Raw genomic sequence first — 20,199 nt, 5'->3', positions numbered from 1 at the left:
ATGATATCCTCCACGATATGGACCAGCAGATGCACCATAACGTTGAAGAATGCGGGCGGGAAGTACATCTCAAGCTCGCATAGTATCACCATGATCTCTTCCTGTAGCCTTCTGAGTTGCCTCATGCCAATCGACTTCCGAGAGATGATGTCGAAAAAGTTGCATAGGCCAAATAGCGTTTCACGGACGTGCACGTCCATGATCCCACGGATTGCAACTGGAAGTATCCGCGTCATCAGCACGTGACAGTCGTGAGACTTCATCCCGCTGAACTTCTGCTTCGCTGGGTCTAGGTATCTGCTTTTCTTCCCCGCGTAACCGTAAGGAAGTTTTACTCCTAGGAGGCAGGTGAAAAACTGCTCAATCTCCTCCTGACTTAGAGTGAAGCACGCGGGAGGGTAGTCATTTCCGGTCTTCTTGGCCTTTTTGCCTTTGCGACGACTTTCTGTGTCCTGCTTCGCCTCATCATCATCATCATTAGCGTGAAGCTCCTGCCTGATGCCCATTGATTTCAAGTCTGCCCTTGCTTTCGGCCCATCTTTGGTCCTCTCTGGCATGTTGAGCAGGGTACCAAGCAGACTCTCGCACACGTTCTTCGTGATATGCATGACATCAAGGCTGTGAGGCACACGGTGGATCTTCTAGTATGGCAAGTCCCAGAAAACAGACCTTGTTTTCCATACCTTCAGTAGCGGCTCTGGCACCTTTTGCTTCTTTCCCAGCAGTGGGCAGTCTTTCCAATTTTTCAATAGCTCGTCTATTTCCTCGCCACTCCTCGTACACGGGCGTTTTCGGGGTTCGGTTTCACCATCGAACAGATCCTTGCGTTTCCTCCACGGGTCATCGTCACGAAGCCACCTTCGATGTCCCATGAACACGGTTTTCGAAGACCCGGGATCTCTATCTAGCTGGCGATACGTTGTGTCATCCATGCACCTTACGCATCCAGAAAATCCGTGGACTACCTGCCCCGCGAGATATCCGTAACCGAGATAGTCGTGCACCGTCGTGAGCAGTGTGGCTCTCATAGGGAAATATTCTTTCTCTGGGGCGTCCCATGTATTGGCTGGCGTTTTCCATAGTGTGTCTAGCTCCTCCTTCAGCAGCCCCAGATACAGATTGATGTCGTTCCCTGGTTGTTTCGGCCCTTCAATTAGCATACTCATGTGAATGTACTTCCTCTTCATGCACAACCAGGGGGGAAGGTTGTACATCCACACAAACACCGGCCAGGTGCTATGTGTGCTTCTCTGGCTGCCAAACAGATTGACTCCATCGGTGCTCGCGCCCAGCATGATGTTCCTTGGATCCTTCCCAAATTCTGGGTATTCGAAGTTCAACGCTTGCCACTAGCTCGCATCCTTAGGGTGACACAACATCTTGTCTTTTTTATTTATTTCTGGATCATTTCCGTCATCTTCCTGCTTCTTCTCCTCCCTATCCGCGTGCCACCGCAGGAGCTTTGCTACCTTAGGGTCCGCGAAATACCGCTGTAGACGAGGAGTGATCGGAAAGTACCACACCGATTTTCGAGGAGCTTTCTTCCTCTTCTTGTATCGAGTGATGCCGCACACCGGACATATGGTAGACTCCGTGTGCTCGTCCCGATAAATGATACAATTGTTCATGCACACATGGTATTTCACGTGCGGTAAATCTAGAGGACACACGATTTTCTTTGCCTCCTCGAAACGGGTCGGGCACTTGTTCCCCTTGGGAAGACGTTCGTGCCAGAATGACATGTTCTCGTCGAAGCATGCGTCGGTCATTTTGTGTTTTACCTTCATCTCCAGAGCCATGAGCGTTACTTTCAGGCGGGTATCCTCGGGCCTGCATCCTTCATACAATGGAGTAACCGCGTCTATCTCCAGTTGATCCAGCTTGGCTTTCTCTCGGGAGGCAGCTCTTGCGTTATCCGTCTGCTTGAGAAGCAGCTCTTGAATATGAGGGTCCTGCACCCAGCCTCCATCGTCGTCTGCTCCGGCATCTTCATCTTCATGATCATGACCTTCATCTTGATCTTCCTCATCATCATGTACGACATCTTCTACATGATGACTGTGTACAGCATCACCGTCGTGATCATGTCCTGGAGATTCTTCGTCTTCTCGCCCTCCCTCGCCGCGGTGGTACTTGTCTTGTTGCCCTTCCTCATTTCTTGCCGGCCCCCATGGACGACTTCATAGTCATCTTCATCACCTTGCCACCGATAGCCATCCATGAAACCACGTAAGAGCAGGTGGTCCCGCACCTGCTCGGAATCCGGGTCCGCAATAAGGCTCTTCAGCTTGCATCTTTGACACCGACATCTTATCTCCGTCTCGTTCTTTTGAAGCATCTCGGCCTTCGCGGAGCTCAAAAACCTATTCACGATGCCTTTAGTCATCGTGCGGACCATGGTCGCCTGCGGGGTAGAGCAAAACGATATTTTAGAACCAAGAAAAAATTTGGCATGACCTTCCCTAAAAATAGGACCAAAAAGATTGCATAGTGCCAAAATTCTCGCCGAAACGGAAATGAATCAAAACATTCCGGCAAAATATTGGCAACTATCGCATTTCAAATACCGGTACCTTCAAACACAAACATATATGCAACACCACAAACACATGCAACACCACAACCATACATAGATCTAGCTAGGCCACAAAAAGTGCATGTGCACGTTGTTGGAGCGAGCTAGGGAGAAAAAAGTAGATCTACATCATGAAAGATAGCTTTCCCCTTACTTACCTATCAAAAAAAGGTAATTTCACCACTTAATTTTGATGAATCTATGGTGGAAATGAGGTGAGGAGGAGGAGGCAGCCGAAAGCTTGGAGAAGGAGGTGGAGGGAATGAAGTGGGGAAAGTGAGTGGGTAGGTGTGGGGCTGTCCAAAATATCTTCTTAGGGTCCTAGGTTACTAATGGCGCACCACCAGCAAATGCGCCATTAGTAACCCTGGTTACTAATGGCGCACCTGCAGGTGGTGCGCAATAGTAGTTTTGCAAAAAAGTAAAAAAAAAATATATATATATATACTAATGGCGCACCGGGTAATAGTGCGTCATTACTAATTTAAACTAGTAATGGCGCACTATGAAACGGTGCGCCATTAGTAGTTTTGCAAAAAAAGAATAAAAAAAATTACAGTAATGGCGCACTGTCTGCCTGGTGCGCCATTACTAGTTAGAACTAGTAATGGCGCACTTTGACCTGATGCGCCATTAGTTTGTATGGAAAATGGAAAAAAAATTAATACTAGTGGCGCACCCTGTTTCTGGTGCGCCATTAGTGTCTTCCACACTAATGGTGCATCACCAACCGGTGCGCCATTAGTATATAGTAGTGGCGCACTGCTTCCATGGTGCGCCATTAGTATCAATCCTATCTATAGCCCTTTTCCTAGTAGTGAGTGATTTCTTTCAAGTTTGTGAACAAGTACTACTATTCTAGTACTTTGGATCCGTCGCAATGCATGGGCACATTGCCACTAAAAGGAAAAGGCCTGCCGCGTTCGCGTCCCACCCCCACACACCCGGGAATCGGGAGTACTCCACGGCCAGTCTGGCATGCCACATAGCTAGGGAAGGCATGTTTCCTAGCATTTTCACTTTCATGTGGGACCGTCATTGAGCAAACTGAGTATTGGCAAACCGCACCCCGCCCGCCGCCGGGTTGGAAAACAGAAACGAGGGGAAGATCTAGCTGTAGAACGGAAGCCAAGAAATTTGGTGTCTGATGGGGCTCATTGATACAGTGTTATTTATTCATAACTAGCAAGATGCCCATGCGTTGCATGGAAAATCAAGATGCATTTGTATGAGTAGTTTATGTTGTGGGAGATAAGGATGAATGAGGCAAGGCCTTATTTGCAAATGTGGAGAGGGGTGTGGGTATCTTTTTGCAAAATTGCCATAGTTTCCTTCCTATCCGTCAGATATAAATCGGACGACCTATATTGCAGGATGGCAGGCACACCATCATCACCAACTCTATTTTTTATAAGAGTAAGTATAAGTATAAGTATAAGTATATAGATATAGAGAGTAGAGATTTGGGTTTGGCACGAGCTCATACTCCGGGAGCACCACAAGGCCTGCCGCAGGAGTTACATTTCACTCTCGGGGCCCACGGGACCGAGCTTCAGTGGCTTAGTGCACCGGCCTATGAGTCAATGACATGTGGACCTTAAATGCGTCAGGCCCACATGTCATTCTCATGGTGGTGGCGTGGTTCATGACTCACTCATTCGAGATGAACCGGCCGGTGGTGGCGTGGCCGTGGCGAGGGTGCCACAGATGGGCGCCGAGGCATTATGAGGCCTAGATGGCCACACCAGCGAGTACTACCTATAGTACAGAAGTAGTCCAGCTGAGGATTGATGCCCAGGATGAAATGTCTCGCAGCCGCTGGATGAAAATTTGATGGTGCGGGAGTACGGATCGGAGCACAGGAGCGGAGCAGGCAAACCGTGTCCAATCGGGTGTGGCTCTAGTAGAAAGTTGATGGTCGCCGCAGTTCAGCTGGCCTGCATGTCATGCACATAAAGGTAGAGGAGCGGTGGGGCCGAGAGGGATGAGGCACACGTCGGGGATGTCGTGCCTTGGGTTGGAGCGGAGTCGTGGGAATCGCGTGTGGGTGTGGCAGTGGTAGAAACAAGAAATGTGATGGTCGTCTTGGTTCAACTTCCATAGACAGGTTTTCATGTCTATTGACACATGCATTGCATACTGCTCACTGCAAGGAGTAGTAGTATAGAAAACTTGTTCCTAAGATACCATTTTTTCGATAAAATTCTCGAGATATCATTAGTTTTTACACATGGGATTACTCCTGCAAGGGTCAATCACAACAGGTGTTTTGTAAAAAATGCATCTTGATGTTCCCTGCAATGCACGGGCATCTTGCTAGTTATAAAAGAAGCCCACACGGGCATCTTGCTATAGGGTGTGCCATCGACCCAAACTCAATTTTTTTTCAGACACTTAGGTGCACCGGATGTCGTGCCATGCTACAAAATGTAAAAAACATCTCCAATTTTTTTGAAACCTGTTATCTTCAAACCATCAAAACAGCCCAAGGAATATATTTTGAGTGAAGCATGATTTACTTTTACTGATATATGTATATCAAAACTATATTTCAAGCCCGTGAACAAGTATTACTCTACTACTTTGGATCCATTGCAACGCACGGGCCAGCACATTGGTAGTAGTAGTCTCTATCTCTATCTCTACTCTATCTTATAAAAAAACAGAGTTGTTGATGATGGTGTGCCTGCCATCCTGCAGTATAGGCCGTCCGATTTATATCTGATGGATAGGAAGGAAACTATGGCAATTTTGCAAAAAAATACCCACACCCCTATCCGGTCTATATCTAACGGATAGGAAGGAAACTATGACAATTTACCCGCACTCCTCTCCACATTTGCAGATAAGGCCTTCCCTCGTTCGTCCTTTTCTCCCACAAGATCTTGATGTTCCGTGCAACGCACGGGCATCTTACTAGTCTCTACTCTTATAAAAAACAGAGTTGGTGATGATGGTGTGCCTGCCACCCTGCAATATAGGTTGTCCGATTTATATCTGATGGATAGGAAGAAAACTGTGTCAATTTTGCAAAAAGAAACCTACACCCCTCTCCACATTTGCAAATAAGGCCTTCCCTTGTTCATCCTTTTCTCTCACAAGATAAACTACTCATACAAATGCATCTTGATGTTCCGTGCAACTCACGAGGATGTTTCCTTGGGGGTCTCTCCAGCGCGGCGTGGCCATAGTTGCAAGTTGACACCCCTTGAGATGCCGACATTGAGGGGCACTCAGATTTTGTCCAATGAGCAGGTAAGATGAGTTTGATCACGTAGTAAATGCATTCTAAATATTACTTCCGTGTCCATTTCCTAATTCTCCCCCTGCCCACTGTTTCATAGGTTAGGCTTGGTGCGAGTGGAGATGGGCTTGCATATGTATGGGAGGGTACCAACATCAATTTTCACAACATTTACAACGGTGACGCCGTTCCCGTAGAACCTTTGTCCAACATTGGGATCATCCATGCAACACACCACCGCCTGAATTGGTACGATGGAATCACAGTGAGATTGAAGAAGATAGCATGAACCTTGCACATCGCGGTCAAAGGTGGACAATGTTGTCTGCGGCAGATTTGTTGCCATATGAGTACGAAGACGTTGTGCTCCTTCCTAACCGCATCTTCTGGTGACAAACCAGGGGACTTGTTTCGTATGGGACACATCCTACAGTATACTCCCTCTCTCCCAGTTTATTTGTTTTGAATTTTTTTTGGCTTATAAGTTTCAAATTCAAATTTATAGCTCATCATCACATGTTGAGATTACAATGTCCATTAGATCGTTGCATGCACGTATAGTAAAGAAACAAATCTCGAGTTTGCCACGAGTTCGTGCAGCGGTAGCACCACAAGGCCTGGCGCATGAGTTACATTTACCTCTAGGGGCCCTCGGGTCTGAGCTTCAGTGCCTTACGACACCTACCTTTGAGTCAATAACAAGTGGACCCGATAGGTGGCTGGTCCACATGTAATTCTCCCGAAGGCAGAGGGTCAGTGGGGCCGAGAGGGGTGAGCCGCAGGTCGGGGGACGTGTGGTGTCATGGGTTCGAGCGGTGTCGTGAGAATCACGTGTGGCTGTGGTAGAAACTTTTTTCGAGAGTATGGTTGTGGTAAAAACTTCATGCTTGCCGCATTTCAGTTGGCCCACATGTCATGCACACAAAGGCAGAGGGGCAGTGCGGCCGAGAGGGGTGAGGCGCACGTCGGGGGACGTGGTGCCATGGGTTGGAGCGGTGTCGTGGGAATCGCGAGTGGCAGTGGATGAAATGTGATGGTCGTTGTAGTTGAACTTCCATGGACAAACTGTCATGTCTACGGACACATGCATTGCATACCGACCACTGGAAGGAGTAGTGGAGAAAGCTAGGCGGATAAATAGTTCCTTATAGTCAAGCGCACCCACGCTACTACTTGTTCCAAAGACATGCACACCATCGAAATAGTCCATCTATATCAATATACACAGAGAGGGAATATTTTTTTTACAACAGAGGAAATAGTTCACCCATCCATGATGCCCTGCTGCTGGTGCATCATCTTCTTCTTGTTGTTGTTCTCATTTTCTGTGGGAGATGGCTTCGCAACAAGCTCTCTCGACCTTGCAGCTATCCCCAAACTCACATGGGCATCGAGGGCAGCATATTTTATCCGCTCGTACGTCAAGGGATAATTCTCCCATCCAGACGACCTTAATGTCAGCATCTCGTCACCCTTCTGATGATTTGTTTCGAGCACAAAATTTGCTACGTCGAATAGGGATGGTGTCGGTTTATCACAATCTACTATAGAAATTTTTATTTTGGTTTGTACGTCAGTAATGCTTTCCAAATCAAGGTTGTACGGCTCCAACTTATGTTTGTCCCCTACGATGGCTGCCCCATAGAACTATATGTCCTCCTGAGACAATAAATTGTGAAGCTCACCTGGTATGGAGGGTCCATGTATGATGTGGTACACCAAAACATCATCTTCGAGGCACAGCTCAAGGACGGCGGTGTGTTGGATCTTCCCAGTGGAACGCTCCATGTACTCTGTGTCAAGACAAATGACCTTCATCTCTACCTTTTGGAGGGAGTTGGATACATTGTTGATCCACTTCTGAACAACCCTTGGGTGGTCGGTGACTGTGGCAACTATGCTCAACAACGACATGTTGGACGCTAAAAACCTGCATCTCAATCTCTTTCGCTGTTTGGAACCGCTGGACCGAAGGGCTATGGTTTGGAGAATTAGGATTAGATGGCTAGTCTAAGTGAAGAAGATGATTATTTATAGGGGGCTTCGGAATTACTCCAGGAGGATGTGAAGAGGTTAAATCAATGTGAATGCAGTGTGGTTTGGATGCAAATGAAGATGAAGGAGTAGTGAAGAAGCCGAGGAAAATTGGTTCCCGATGGAGAAGTAAATGGGAGAAGTGGCCTGCAGGTAGTTGATTAGACAGCTAGGTAGACTAAACGAAAACACTACGCGGGTAGACTGAGGAGTGGGGCCTGTCCCTGTACGTGCCCATCCTTCTAGCACTACATGTGTCCCTTTTTTTAAACATCTCTACATGTGTCCCTGTATGGGAGTACTACTCATGTTCCTACTACTCCTACTAGTAGTAGTAGTAGTACAACTATGGTACACTTGATGGTTAAAATACAATTATTCATCCGGTCCTCATAGTGAAGTGACAAGACCATGCACCCGAGGTGAGACCAGTCCAGGCGGCATGTCCGAGTTACCAAAGTCAGCCTCACTTTGTGCACTGTGCAGTCACTGTCACCGCCGCTGTATAACATGCCTCGCCTCGTCTCCCTCTCCCCTAGCACCACTCCATCTCCATATCCGTCTCGCCGGAGATCCTGAGGTCACTCTTCATCATCTCACTGTGCCCCCGCGTACCCTAGCCTCGCTCGCCTCCCCTAGTACCACTATTCCCTCGCTAGCCGCTCCAGCACCGAGAGCCTTCTCCCCCGTAAATCAAGATCCCCAAAACCCCACCTTCCAAACTCCATGGCCGAACGTGAACCGCGCAGCATCCATATGAGCCGTGATTTGAGCAATCTCCCAAGTGACGTCCTCGACCTCTGTTGTTCGTGTATGGATATGTTGAGCACCCTGCAGCTGGCTCCATGCTCGAGGGGCATGCACACGGCCATCGTCGAAGCGAGGCCTAAGCTTTTCAAGACACCCTACTTGCTGCTATCTGGTCTTGCGAGATTTTCTCACCATGATACGGAGGCGTACATGATGCCCCTCGACTTCAATCCGACCTCCATTAGCCGAAACTTCTTTGCAGGTATGTAGTGGGTCGCCATACATCATTTCCCTCGACTTCGATCTGATCACCATCGCCCGAAACTTCTTGCAGGTATGTACTAGGTCGGCATGAACTCCCACTGGATGGTTGCCATCAAAGAAGACGGGAAAAAGTTGGTGCTCGTGAACTTCCAGACCTCTCATGAGATTATCCTTCCTCCGTTGGATGATATAGAGTTTTACCATCGCGGTACAAGTCATCTAGATTACATCGTTAGTTGGAAGCACCTTGTTTTGCAGAAGATTGTAATCTGCCAAGTGCCCACACGACATGCGGATTATGCAGACTTCAAGCTAATTGCCTTGTTCGACAAGGGACTCGCCTATCTTTCCGCCAGTGCCTTCTTTAGCTGGAGATAGCTCAGCTCACAGTGGATCGTCGTCAAAGCTAATACACACTTCTGTGATGCTATTGAACACAATGGCATCATCTACGCGATCGACAAAGGAGATACCACCATGTATTGTTGGGACGGCGCATGTAAGTTGTTTCCTTCTGATGTTAACGATGACGCCATGACACTATTTGAACTTTTTGTGATGATTGGCATATCCCCGTTTGAGTAGAATTTTAGTAGAACTATGGCAATGTATTAGAGACGCCGTAAATCAGCTATATTTGGAATGAGTTAATTCATGCAATTGTGACCATGTCTTTGCAGCCAGTTTGTACCCTTGAATAATCAAACGGTTAGGAAGATTTTGATATTCTCCTTATTTTATAGTAATCTATATACTACTAAATATAAGTGTGTATCAATGGCCATGTTAGTTTCCTCATTTTCATGATGTAGAAACATGCATCACACTATTGGTTTCATCTAACCATACATTTGGGAAGTAAATGTGCATATGGAGAACTCTATATTCGGAAGTAGTGAAATCCTGTAATGCTTACCATGTGTACATACCTATGTTCGCCCTTCAGCAATCAATGGCTAGAATAATATGCTCACAAAACTTTTGCCCACAGAACATGAGTATATAACAATGCATGGTTTGTTAGTTTCCTTGAAGAATTTGTTTGTGAGGACAGAACATGATTACCTAACATGCATGACATGGTAGTTTCCTTTGAAGAATCAAATGTGAGATAACATGAGTATAACCATGCATGGAACTTCTATATTTTCGAACCCAGTATACATTTCCCTGTATTTTCCACCCAGTTCCAATAGGGACATATCAATGTTGTTCATTGCATTATCCTACTCATACTCTGAACAATGTTGATCTTACATTAACAATGCATGTCCTTTTTGATATGATGCAGTATCCCTACAGTTACTGCCCTTTGTAATCACACCACCTTTGCCAAAAACAGGGAAGCACAACTGGTTCCTCGCTCGATCATACGACGGAAAAAGACTGATGATCATTCGGACACATGAGCTAGAAAAGTTATATTGCAAAAACCCCCATTGTATGCAAGCACCATGAAATACGTGAGTATCCGGATAGTGGATGTTACGTCTATGAGCATGATACCAACTTGTTGGGGCCTTCGGGATTTTTCAGTTGGAGGCGGGTAAACAGACTTGGTTCACACTCACTGTTCTCGGACTCAATTATCCGATTAACCAGGAGATCACCATTGGCAAGGACCTTGATGGCAGAGAGGCTCTGTTTGATATGGAAAACTGTGTCTACACGGCGAGCCCTAGGAGTTCGGGAGCAAACTCCCCTGATTGTCAATGATAGAGCATGCAGCCAAAAGAAGGTGAGAATGACAAAGGCATCTGGATTAACTTTGATCCTTGGATGTGTCGAGTCCGACAGGCAGTGATGTGGTTCAAGCCTTCAGGTTGATAGGTAATTGGGTTGTTGAGTCGAAAGGGTGGAGTACTGGTGTCTCCGGATCACTTGTGGCTGAACCGGGGCTGCAAATTATGATGGTGTTGGATCATCCCTCTTCGAATGACTTGTTGTCGTTGCTGCTTGTTCTGGATGGGTAGTTCTCTCTTTTGTTATGCATATTCCTTGTCATTTGGTCATCCTCGTCTATGTCACTCTTACTATGTAATAGTTGCCTCTATTTAGAATGCCATTCTTGTCTGGATCACGAGAGTCTGAGCGCTGCAGATGGGTGTGTTTTGGTGGTGTAGCAAGACTTCTTATGAACTATCATGTCTTGCGGTTTATGTCAGTAGTAGTCACTAGTCGGTGTTTGAACGTTGTATATATCGTTGTTTCGAACTGTTTATTGTCTCGAACTGTTGGTGGGCTAAATGAGGGCATCACCATTCTCCAGTGTTCAGAGTATATCTCCTTTTTTCAAGTTATAATTTGAGCTCAGTGTCTTTTTGATGATGTACACTTGTTTGGGCCAGTGAGGTGTCGTTGAATATGGGCCGAGTAGTAACGCAATGCCAAATAGGTCAATTATGACTCTCAGGCCGGGCTCTCAAAAGATCCTCGAAAAAAAGATCAGGCTCTCAAAAAAAGAAAGAATAGGGACTCTTAGGCCGACTTGTGGGCGCCACTGGTGTTTTTGTGCACTTGCGTGCCGAGAGTATATTTGTGCGTGTTCGAAATTCATGCTACCTTTTCATCCCCAATCTCCCCCCACCTCTGGAATCTTGATTCCTACTCCAGTTCCCCCAAATCCCCCTCATGTACTCCTTGTACTCAAGCGCACTATCATATCACCGGTCAACGCGGATCTCTGGGCCGGAGATCCTGAGGTCCGTCATGCCTTCGGGCGCTGCATGCTGTCGCTCAACAGTGGCATGGCGGCGCTTGACGACCAGTTTGCCGGCAAAGTGCTGATGGTAACCATCAACGGCGACCGGCCTCCCGTCTCGCCGGACGACTTTGTAAGAGCTCTTGGCATTGCGCACAACATCCAAATAAGTGACTTGCTTGTCGAAGTCTGCCCGCCACCGGCTGATTTCTTCTTCAGGTTTCGGACAACTTTCGACTGCAGTCGTGTGTTCGAATCTTCCCGGCGTTTGTTCTGCGATGGCGCGCTGGTGAGCTTTGATCGGTGGCACCAAGGATGGGGCTCGGTGCCCTCTGAGCTTGAGTTTTTAACAAAGCTTACCTTCCACGGCATGCCTCGACGTGCTTGGAACAGCGAATCCATGAATGAGCTTATCAACGACCTTGGAGGTGAGCTCGTAAATATGTTTGTTCCTCTAGAGAGTTGGGCTCTGACGGTTATGGCATGGATGAAGAAGTCGTCCACCATACCGAAGGTGATTGGTGTTGAGATACCAGTGCAGGAACTGGGGTTGTACTATTCGTCGCCACCAAGGCCTCCACGAACCACATTAGGATGTACCTATATCGAGTGTTCATGCATGTCTAAGAAGTAGTCAATACATCAATCGAAGTCCTGCCGCCGCCGCTGGTGCCCGGGTCCGTCGACGACGTCCATTACAGGAGTCAACGTCAGACTTTCCCCGTGTAGCTCGGAACGATAGTGTAACGCCCTCGGTGCAGCTATACCTCCTACGTTTCGAAGCACGACTTAGAGGCATAACCGCATTGAAAGCAATGTCGCAAGGGGAGAGATACATAGTTGGCTTACACTCGCCACGTCACACAAATACATGAATAACATTACAATCATCCAATACACTCATGGTCCGACTACGGTACCAAAATAAAAGATCAACCCCCACATGCGACACGGTCCCCGTTCGCCCCAACTGGGCACCACTACTGATCATCTGGGAAAGACACATAGTAACGGCGAGAGTCTTCATCGAACTCCCACTTGAGCTCAAGCGCATCGTCTGGAACGGTATCATCGGTCCCTGCATCTGGTTTTGGAAGTAAACTATGAGTCGCGGGGACTCAGCAATCTCGCACCCTCGCGATCAAGACTACTTAAGCTTAAAGGTAAGGCAAGGTAATATGTGGAGCTGCAGCAAGCGACTAGCATATATGGTGGCTATCCTATTCGCAAAAGAGAGCGAGAAGAGAAGGCAAAGCACAAACGAAGAACTATGATCAAGAAGTGATCCTAGAACAACCTACGTCAAACATTACTCCAACACCGTGTTCACTTCCCGGACTCCGCCGAGAAGAGACCATCACGGTTACACACGCGGTTGATTCATTTTAATTAAGTTAAGTTTCATGTTATCTACAACCGGACATTAACAAATTCCAATATATCCATAACCGCGGGCACGGATTTCGGAAGTTCAAATCCCTGTAGGGGTGTCCCAACTTAGCCCATCACAAGCTCTCACGGTCAACGAAGGATATTCCTTCTAGCGGGAAGACCCGATCAGACTCGGCATCTCGGTTACAAGACGTCCTCGACAATGGTAAAACAAGTCCAGCAACACCGCCCGAATTTGCCGACAAATCCCGATAGGAGCTGCACATATCTCATTCTCAGGGCACACTCAGATGAGCACTCCATACAACTAAAACCAAACCTCGAGTTTCCCCGATGGGGCGCTGCACAAGGCTCTAGTTTGGACCAACACTCGGAGGAGCACTGGCCCGGGGGGGTTAAATAAGATGACCCTCGGGCTCCAGAAAGCCAAGGGAAAAAGAGGCTAGGTGGCAAATGGTAAAAACAAGGTTGGGCATTGCTGGAGGAGTTTTATTCAAGGCGAACTATCAAGGGGTTCCCATTATCACCCAACCGCGTAAGGAACGCAAAATCCGGGAACATAACACCGATATGACGGAAACTAGGGCGGCAAGAGGCCGAGCCTTCCACCCTTTACCAGTATATAGATGCATTAAGATAACAAGATAATATAATGATATCCCAACAAGAAAATAATGTTCCAACAAGGAACAATCTCCAATCTTCACATGCAACTAGCAACGTTATAAGAGGGGCTGAGCAAAGCGGTAACATAGCCAATCAACGGTTTGCTAGGACATGGTGGGTTACAGGTTTGACATGGAAATTTGGGAGGCATGATAATCAAGTGGTAGGCATCGTAGCATAGGCATAGCAAAAGAGCGAGCATCTAGCAAGCAAAGATAGAAGTGATTTCGAGGGTATGATCATCTTGCCTGCAAACTTGTCAGAGTTGACTTGATCCTCGTAAGCAAACTCAACGGGCTCCTCGTTCGCGAACTTGTCTCCCGGCTCTACCCAAACAAGACAAACAAGCAAAAGGAACACAATCAACCACGTGCAATGCTCAAACAACATGATGCAAACATGGTATGATATGCGGGATGCGGTATGTGATGCATATGCAAGATTTGACAAGGAATGATTGAACCTGGCCTCAACATGGAAATCCAGGAGTGCCACTGGAAAGTTGAGGTGATTTCAGTTGAAATCGATATAAAGATTACCGGAATCGGATGCACGGTTTGGAAATGGCAAGCAAAACAAATATGGCACCGGTCTACGATAATCAGCAAGTAGCCATCTAAATGCATCAAGATAATTATGCTGCATCACTCAAACATGACAACAAAATACATGGCAGGGATCCACTCATGATGCTTTACAAAAGATGAACACGGAGCTACGGCTAATTCATCCATTAACAGGTTCAAACAAGCATGGCAAAAGTGCAAATGATAACATGTTTCAGACTTAGTGAAATTAACACTCGACTGGAATTTAACATCAGGAAGCACACTTTAGAGCATGAAAACTACATGCTACGGGAACTTAACATGGCAAAGCAGGGCATGGAATGAAGCTACTCAAAGCACTTAACAAAAGTCCCTTAGTGACCTTGAGCCAAAAGGGATCAGAAAATACAATTGCAAGCATGTGAACATGGCAAAAACATAAACAGATCTCAGACTTAGTGAAAAGCTGGAGCATGCAAATCAGTTAACGAGTAGGCATGTTCACGAGCTCGATGCACTCACTACAGAGCATGGCATGACAAACTAAGCATACACCCATCAAGAATAAATATCATAGAAGCTAGACATGGCAAGAACAACAACATATCATGCATGGATCAATAGCAACATCCTTGGCAAAATCACTAACAAGTCAACAATCTGCCAGGATTCACGAAATAGCAAAAGTAGAACTCGATTGACTCAAGCTAGGGTGCTCCATAAATGCAAATAAAGACATGGATGGATAGATCACCACAATGTTAACAAATCATCCTTACCGATCATCCTCAAAAGAGGCATGGATCACTAGGAAACAACATGAACATATGGCATATTGACAAAATCAGGACAAGGACTTAGTGAAATTCTAAGTCCCTGAATTCAGCATTACCGATTACACTACTTTGCAAGCTTGTGCTAGTCACCACACATATCACAAAAATACATGCTAAGCACCTCTATAAAGATGGCATGGCATATAACAAATTCCTGTAGAGCTCAGGAGCATATCATGCACACATTAATCATGGCAAAAAATGACAAATATCTATTTGATGAAACAGATCTGGCAATTTTATCACATAGCCCTCTTCCAACAGCATTTCGGGCATCAAGATGAGCTCAAGTGAAAATTATGCAATGAGATGAAATGATGTACTCGTTGAGACGAACATTTTGATATGCTACATGCGCAAATCGGAGCTACGGATGCAGAGATACGACATGCCAAAGTTTGCAAAAATAATTAGGGTTTGAGGGCAAAAGTCAACCGAGTCTCCAGATCCAGATCTGGCCGGGCGTGGATCCCGAGGTTCACCGGAGTACACTGTTCACCGGAGAGAAGAGGGAGGCGGCCGGAGGTGAGGGATCTCGTCGGAGCAGTGTAAGGAGCTCGCCGACCTTGCGGGCGAGGACGATGGCGGCGGTGGCGGCGCCGGCCTCGGGCGGCGCGGCGGAGGCGAGCACCGGCGGGTGAGGAGGCGGTGGCTGCGGTCGTCGCCACCGGCGATGGCGCGCAGCGGCTCCAGGTGGCCGGTCGCGGGGAAGAAGAACGGCGGGCGCGGGCGAGTGGCTTCGGGCCGCGGGGGCCTCCCGCGGGCCGAGCGGGTCGGGCGGCGGCGCGGCGAAGTGGGGCTCCCGCGCACCATGTGTCAGCTTCCGGTTGATGGCGGCGGCGATGTCCGGCTGGATCGGACAATGTCCGGCGGCGCGCGAGGGAATTTTTAGGGTTAGGGGGAGAAGAGACCCGGGATTTCGGGGAGGGGATCTATTTATAGAGGTAGAGGGAGCTAGGAAGCTCCAAATGAGGTGCGGTTTTCGGCCAGGCGATCGTTATCGAATGCTCTAGATGATGGAGAGGGTTTAGGTGGGTTTTGGGCCAAATTGGAGGGGTTTTGGGCTGCAACACAAATGAGGCCTTCTCGGTCCCTCGGTTAACCATTGGAGTATCAAACGAAGTCCAAATGGAACGAAACTTGACAGGCCGTCTACTGGTAGTAAATCAAGGCCGCTTGGCAAGTCTCGGTCCAATCCGGAAATGTTTAACCCCCACACACGAAAAGAGGTAGAAAGGACCACCAGAGGAGATAGGAGTGCCGGAATGCAAAACGGACAACGGGGAAAATGCTCGGATGCATGAGACGAACACGTATGCAAATGCAATGCACATGATGACATGATATGAGATGCATGACAAAGGCAACAACACACGGAGACAAAAACCAGAACCCGAGGAAAATAAAATAATTTAGGCCGGAAACGGCAAGAGTTGGAGTACAGATAAGGTAAATTACATCCGGGGTGTTACAACACTCCACCACTACGAAAGGATCTCGTCCCGAGATCTAGGACTGGAAGAACGCCGGGTACTCAGAACGGAGGTGATCCTCGCATTCCCAGGTGGCTTCACGGTCGGAATGGTGTGACCACTTGACTTTGAGGAATTTGATTGACTTATTGCGAGTCTTGCGCTTAGTTTCTTCAAGAATAGCAACTGGGTGCTCATGATAAGAGAGGTCTTCTTGGAGATCAATGTCTTCGAAGTTGACGGTGCGGTCAGGGGTCTTGAAGCACTTGCGGAGCTGAGAGACATGGAACACGTCGTGCACATTTGCAAAGTTGGAAGGAAGCTCGAGTTGATAGGTGAGATCGCCTCTCTTGCTGATGATCTTGAAAGGACCCACGTATCTAGGGGCAAGCTTCCCTTTGATACCGAAGCGACGAGTACCTTTCATTGGAGAGACGCGGAGGTAAACATGGTCTCCGATCTCGAAAGCCAAATCATGATGCTTACTATCATAGTAGCTCTTCTGGCGCGATTGCGCTGCTTTGAGGTTATCACGAATGACTTTGCACATTTCCTCTGCCTCTGTGATCAAGTCATTTCCGAGAAGTTGATGTTCACCGGTCTCCGACCAGTTAAGAGGAGTACGACACTTCCTGCCATAGAGAATTTCAAATGGGGCCTTGCCCGAACTCGCTTGAAAGCTGTTGTTGTAGGAGAACTCGGCATATGGAAGACAATCTTCCCACTTCATACCGAAGGAGATAACGCAAGCCCTGAGCATATCTTCGAGAATCTGATTGACACGCTCGACTTGACCGCTAGTTTGAGGATGAAAAGCTGTGCTGAAACGGATGTTGGTGCCCATGGCCTTCTGAAAAGAATCCCAAAACTTGGAGGTAAAGATGCTGCCACGGTCTGAAGAGATCAACTGTGGAATGCCGTGCAGAGAGACAATCCGAGAGGTATAAAGCTCCGCCAATTGAGCTGCTGTGATAGACTCTTTGATAGGCAGAAAGTGAGCCACTTTAGTGAGTTTGTCGATGACAACGAATATAGCATCATTGCCACGCTTGGACTTTGGAAAACCCGTCACGAAGTCCATCTCAATGTGGTCAAACTTCCATTCTGGAATGGCAAGAGGTTGGAGGAGACCAGCTGGTCGTTGGTGTTCTGCCTTCACTCTTCTGCAGACATCACATTCATTCACGAACTGAGCAATCTCGTGCTTCATTCGAGTCCACCAATAAGCCTGCTTGAGGTCCTGGTACATCTTCGTACTCCCAGGGTGGATGGAGAGGAGTGAATTGTGAGCCTCGTTCATAATGACTTTACGAAGGTCACCTTTAGGCACAACAATGCGATCCTCGAAGAAGAGAGTATCCTTGTCATCAAGGCGATAGCACTTGTACTTGGGTTGACTCTTGGCAATCCCAATCTTCACCTTCTTCACCATAGCATCAAGAAGTTGAGCCTCGCGAATTTGATCTTCCAAAGTAGGAGAGACTTGAAGGTTGGCGAGGAAACCTTGAGGAACAACTTGCAAGTTGAGTTTGCGGAAAGCTTCACAAAGCTCGAGTTGGTAAGGCTTGAGAATCAAACTGTTGTAGTAAGCCTTCCTACTCAATGTGTCAGCAATTACATTGGCCTTGCCTGGAGTATATTCGATACTCGGATTATACTCTTGAATCATTTCGACCCAACGAGTCTGCCTGAGGTTGAGATTAGGCTGAGTGAAGATGTACTTGAGACTCTTATGGTCAGTGAAGATGTCCACTTTTCTTCCCAATAAGAGATGTCTCCAAGTCAAAAGAGCATGCACAACTGCCGCCAACTCGAGGTCATGAGTGGGGTAGTTCTTCTCGTTGGGCTTCAACTGGCGAGAGGTATAAGCCACAACTTTCTTCTCTTGCATCAACACTGCACCAAGACCTTGAAGAGAGGCATCGCAGAAGACCTCGAACGGTTTGGATTCATCAGGAGGAGTCAGAACTGGAGCAGTGACTAATTTCTCTTTCAAGGTGTTGAAAGCGATGTCACATTCAGGAGACCAAACGTACTTGACGTGCTTCTGGAGAAGGTTGGAAAGAGGCTTCGCGATCTTTGAAAGTTCTCAACGAACCTTCGACAGTAGCTTGCGAGACCAAGGAAGCTGCGGAGTTGCTTCACGTTCTGAGGTGGTTCCCAATTCACAATTGCAGACACCTTCTCAGGATTCACCGCTATGCCCTTGGCAGAGATGATATGCCCAAGATAGAGAACCTCATCGAGCCAAAACTCGCACTTTGAGAACTTGGCGTAGAACTGATGTTCTCTGAGCTTATCCAGCACCAAACGCAAGTGCTTGGCATGATCTTCCTTGTTCTTGGAAAAGACCAAAATGTCATCGAGGTAGACCAAGACGAAGTCATTTGTGTAGGCGTTGAAGATGAAGTTCATCATGCGAGAGAAAGTCGGAGGAGCGTTGACGAGGCCAAAAGACATGACAGTGTATTCATATGAACCATAGCTTGTTCTGAAAGCCGTCTTGGGGATATCTTGCTCACGAATTCGAATCTGGTGATAGCCCATACAGAGATCAAGCTTGGAGAATACTTGAGCACCTTTGAGTTGTTCAAACAGCTCGTTGATGTTGGGAAGTGGGTACTTGTTCTTTATAGTCTTCTTGTTCAATGGACGGTAGTCAACACAAATTTGGTCCGTTCCATACTTATTCTTCACAAAAAGAACTCCACAACCCCACGGAGAAGAACTAGGTCAGATGAGACCCATTCGCTCTTGAATATCGAGTTGCTTCTTCAGCTCCTTCAACTCTTCAGGTCCAAGCTTGTAAGGACGTTTGCAAACAGGTTCCGTGCCAGGCTCAAGATCGATGACGAATTCAACTGGCCGGTGCGGAGGCATTCCTGGAAGCTCTTCTGGAAATACGTCTTGATATTCGCAAACGACTGGAATTTGAGAGATGGCATCCAGTTCACCCTTCTCATTGAGAGAAAACAGACGAATGGTATCATCACGAGCGGCAAAGACAATTACATCCTCAGACGAATGAGTCAATTGAATCTGCCTGGCATCATAATCGAGATGAGCCTTGTGCTTAGAAAGCCAATCCATTCCAAGAATAAGATCGATATCCGAGTCGCCCAGAACAATGGGAGAAGCTAGAAATTTGTAGTCACCCAACGTGATAGTAACATCCGGGACGCAGATATTAGCTGTCATTTGCTTGCCCGGTGACACGATTTGCAAGGATCTTTGCAAACACTGATAATCGCACTCATACTTTGATGCAAAAGGTTTAGAAATGAAGCAATGCGATGCACCAGTGTCAAAAAGAACTTTTGTAGGAACATCGTTAACAGGAAGGTTACCCATGATGACATCTGACGAGTCCTCTGCCTGAGCTGCACTCATCAAATTGACCTTGGCGTGCTTGGGTTATGCTTGACCACAGCTGTACTTGCCGATCTCACAGGAGGAGGAAGAGGGAGACGCCTCTGATTGAAGCATTTGTTGGCATAGTGACCCTTCTGTTGGCACTTGTTGCACGTGACCTCTGAAAGCGGACGGTGATACGGAGCACTTGATCTTGGAGCTTGAGACGAAGTCTTGTTCTGAAAGCCAGGGTTGGGTGGGTGGGAAGATCCACTGCCACCTTTGCTCTTCTGCTGATAAGGCTGACGGAACGGAGGAGGAGGAAGCCAATACTTCTGCTGCTTAGCCACTTGAGTTGAGGAAGAA

Source organism: Triticum aestivum, chromosome 2A (genome assembly GCF_018294505.1).
Source record: "Triticum aestivum cultivar Chinese Spring chromosome 2A, IWGSC CS RefSeq v2.1, whole genome shotgun sequence".
NCBI lineage: Eukaryota > Viridiplantae > Streptophyta > Magnoliopsida > Poales > Poaceae > Triticum > Triticum aestivum.
This window is presented reverse-complemented; position numbering follows the sequence as displayed.